Raw genomic sequence first — 4,068 nt, forward strand, 5'->3', positions numbered from 1 at the left:
AAAAGTAAGAACAAAGAAAGTATAAACTAGAAAAAGCCACAAAAAATTTAAGAGCAGCTAAATATGCATAATGACTACACAGAAAACCAAAACCAAACTCACACACCAACCAATCTGACCAGTTACAGGAGAATGTAATTATTATAAATGCAACAGCTGAGGACAAACAGAATGCTGTAGGTACGTTTGGTAGGACAACTTTGCGTTTCAACACAGATCTAAGTTGGTTAACACACACAAGTTTAAATTCTTTTCTATCTAGATATGTAAATCACTTTGGGAACCATAAACATAAAGACTATCTCAAAGTCTTTCAATCCAGTAATAGCAAAAAGAACAAATACTTTCATTTTGTTTCCATTCTTTTTTCTGTTACGGTCAATGAGAAGTTAATGAAAAGCCCACAAGTGTCTCTCTCTAAGGACTTAAAGGAGCTCCAGGGAAAACTGTCCTTTCTGATAAAGCCCTTTCAGAATAATTCAAAGGTGGTTGCCTTCATGACATCTCCAGTGGGTCAGTGCTTGGACAGGCATCCTTTCCTGGCCCTCTCTGTGCTGGCGTTTGTGGCCTTGTCTGCTGTCCCCGTCGGGCCCTTCCTGCTCCTCGTGGTGCTCAGCTCCCTGGCCGCACTTGTAGGAGTCATGCTGCTGGAAGGGCCGGTCATTTCGGTGGGTGGCCTTACCCTACTCTGCGTCTTTTTGGGCCTGGTCTTCTTATCGCTTGCCACATCAGGGACAGTCATGGTGTCTCTGTGGTGATCAGCAGCCTCATCAACTACTGGTTTTCTTCTAGACCACTGGCAAAGCAAAACCCCAGCGCCGACTGTCCGCTGGCTATGAAGGCTGCAGACCTTGCAGGGCTGTACCAAGAATGACTGGCTGGTTGGACCCAGAGATGTTTTTAACTTCTCAGGAAAGCTTCTGGGTCATGCTCAGCCCTTGAGATTAGGACTCAGACAAGGGGCAGGAGAGTCCAGTGCCCTTGGACTATGGCCTCTAGCTTCCTCAGTGGCCAGGGTGGCCTGTGACCCTTACTACCAGCGTGCAGACCTGACCTTGGCAGGGCATGGGCCTCCAGGTGGCCTCAGGACTTGTGTCCACCGTCCCAAGGTAACATTGGCTTGTTTCTGACATTTTTTTTTTTTTTTCTTAATGAGGGAAGCTGTTTATTTTTCACTCATTTGAAAAACAGGGTGAAAAAAAATCTAAATCAGAACCAGCTTTTCTGCCTTATTCACTACTTATCAGAAAGAAAAGCATAATTTGGGAATAACAACCTCTAAAAGTTGGAAGAGTCTTTTAATTTTGTGTCCAAGAGTTTTTGAAAAAGTCTTAAGGCATAGTTTTCACTGTTACTATTGGATGTTGTTGATCTCTTACATGTTTGTATTTGGTACTTTTGTATTGATTTAAAGAACTGTCCTATTAAGCAATTTCTTGTACAAAAAAATGTAAAGAACTGCAAAGCACAAATAAAACATCGTATATGATTTCTAAAAAAAAAGATGAGAATCCTGGAATTTAGGAAAAAACAAAAGTTATTATAACATAACTTTATTAAGACTTTGTCTAGGGGCTGGAGAGATGGCTCAGTGGTCTAAAGCACCTACTTGAAACAAGCTTGGCAATGCACAGGGACCACGGTTCAATCCCCCAGCACCACATGCCAGCCAGCCACGCCCCCTGGTGGGCTGAGCTGGCCACACACACACACACACACACACACATAAATAAATAAATGTTAAAAAAAAAAAAAAAAAAAGACTTTGTCTATACCAGGCAGAGTTAAAAGACAGGAAAAAAGAAAGAGGGTTAAAAGAGAATGGATGCTTATACACATCCAAAATAAATTAAGTGATGAAAAACAGAAGGGACAGGAACACAGCACATGTATTCCCAAGGATGAAGGAAAACTATGTAAGAGGAATCTGGCCCAGTAACTAATTAGGCCTGTGGGCTGTGCAGTTATGATCAGTGGGGTGCCAGGCAGTCTCTACAATGTGCTGTTCAACTGACTTCTGGGAATTACACAAAGTACAATTACATTAAGTATTTAAAACTGTGGATGACACAGTAAGTCTTCAATAAGCACTTGGTGCTGCCACTGGTCTACGCCATGTTAGTGGCTATGAGAGGCTGGGAGGACATTATTCATGAAGGGACATCTTTTTTGAGTACAGTAAGAGGAGGATTGAAATGATAAATACAGGTAATGTACTCAGCACTCTAAAGAGTTTATGGGAATAGAGTCTGAAGAGCTGAAATAAATCCTTCTATTTCTAACATTTTTCTTTCATCTGAAAGAAATTCTAGGATAAGAATTTATACAGAAAAAGAGTGAGGAACTGCACTCATTAAGTAACTAAAACTTGAAAGATGTGCTCTAATTTATTTTGGGAAACATGGAGAAAAACTCCTGTTATAAAATGACTACTGTTTGCCAGAGTGTTTAAAATAGACCAACCTAAAAATGGGTATAAGTGTACTTTTATTTCACTAATAACAACTAATAATTTAGAAGAGTAAAATTAAATACATACTTTTAAACTAACATGCACTTTATTAAAGTTGCTACTTTAAAGGTAATTACATACTTGTTATCTAAGTAGTAATAAAAGAATTTTACTAGTAACTTTCTGAATCCAACAAAAACTTCATTTTCTAAAATACAAGTACAAATTGTTTGATGACCAGAAATTGAAAATTCATATTTGAAATAGTTGGCTCATAGTATAACCTTTAGTTTTCAGGATGACATAAAACCTAGTGTCACAGATAGGCACAGAGGTGCACACCTGTAACCCCAGCTGCATGGAAAGCTGAGGCAGCAGGATGGTGAGTTGGAGACCAGCCTGGGCAACATACTAAGATCCTGTCACAAAACAAAACATAACATTTCACTAATTACCTAGCAATAAAGATGTGTCTCTATCATTGTATTCCAAGCTGAGGTAGCCTTCAGAAATAACAATAATAAAAAAGTAAAAGGCAACAGTGGTAGTGATACTCACACCACAGTAGTTCAGCTACAACAGGGAGAGAAAAAGAAATGACAGTGAGGGAGGGAAAAGGGAAACTGGCATCACATTTACTCAGCTCATAGCACGCTAATCTAACACACATTCACCACAGCACACGCAAAATATGAGGAAAAGAGATGAAGATGAAATAAAGAATACAAAGGCCTATTTGCATGAATGGAGGGCTAACTGGTAATTCTAGGTTTGTGACTATTATTGATGCACATCTTTATGCTATTTATCCAAAAGAAGCCTAATATTTTCTAGTTTAGCATGAAAATTAACTAAAAAAATTTCATTCTGCTTTAAGCATAGTCAAGATTTGAAAATCTGAAGATAAAGCTAGGAGAAAACTAGAGGCAAAGCAAAAGAAAAATGACACAGAATTGTAAATTCCCTTGAATGAAACAGATCTGGGTACAACCAGCTCCATGAAAGTAGCCTGCTAAAATGAGGACCACAAGGTCAAGGTGGCAGAGAGGAGCCAGGACCCGTGATGAGGCTCAGCCGCAGTTACGGGGAGCAACGGCTAAGGTCAGAAGGAAGCAGTGACCTGACCAGCACCAAGGGGCAAGGAAGGGATTCACACAAAAGCATGCACTAAACTCAAGTCAAATGGATCAAAGATGTAAACATTAAAAAAGAAACATTAAGTTTGCTGGAAGAGAAATAGGTAGAAATCTTGAAGACATACGTATACACACAGACTTCATGGACAAAATACAGTCCTCAAGGGATATATGACAAAGAATCAACAATTACGATCTCATCGTATTAAAAAGCTTCTGAATAACAAAAAACACCAAAAAAGTAAAAAAAACTCAGAGTAAGAAAACACTGTAGCCACTTGCTCCTCAAAAAACTTATTAGGACATATAAAGAACTGAAAAAAGTCAAACCCCCGGGCTGGTGAGATGGCTCAGTGGTCTAAAGCACCTACTTAGAACAAAGCTTAGCAAAGCACAGGGACCGCGGTTCAATCCCCAGCACTACATGCCAGCCAGCCACACACACACACACACACACACACACACACACACACACACACA

General features: G+C 39.7%; 1 protein-coding gene and 1 pseudogene across 1 annotated transcript in view; one reads left to right on the forward strand and one right to left on the reverse strand.

The window, feature by feature from the left end:
- Spred1 (sprouty related EVH1 domain containing 1) overlaps positions 1-4,068 on the reverse strand; it is a 92,711-nt gene that overhangs the window by 35,679 nt on the left and 52,964 nt on the right. The window lies entirely within an intron of this gene.
- On the forward strand, positions 393-1,223 carry LOC105741578 (annotated as a pseudogene).

This window comes from Octodon degus, unplaced genomic scaffold (genome assembly GCF_000260255.1).
Source record: "Octodon degus isolate 3935 unplaced genomic scaffold, OctDeg1.0 scaffold00002, whole genome shotgun sequence".
NCBI lineage: Eukaryota > Metazoa > Chordata > Mammalia > Rodentia > Octodontidae > Octodon > Octodon degus.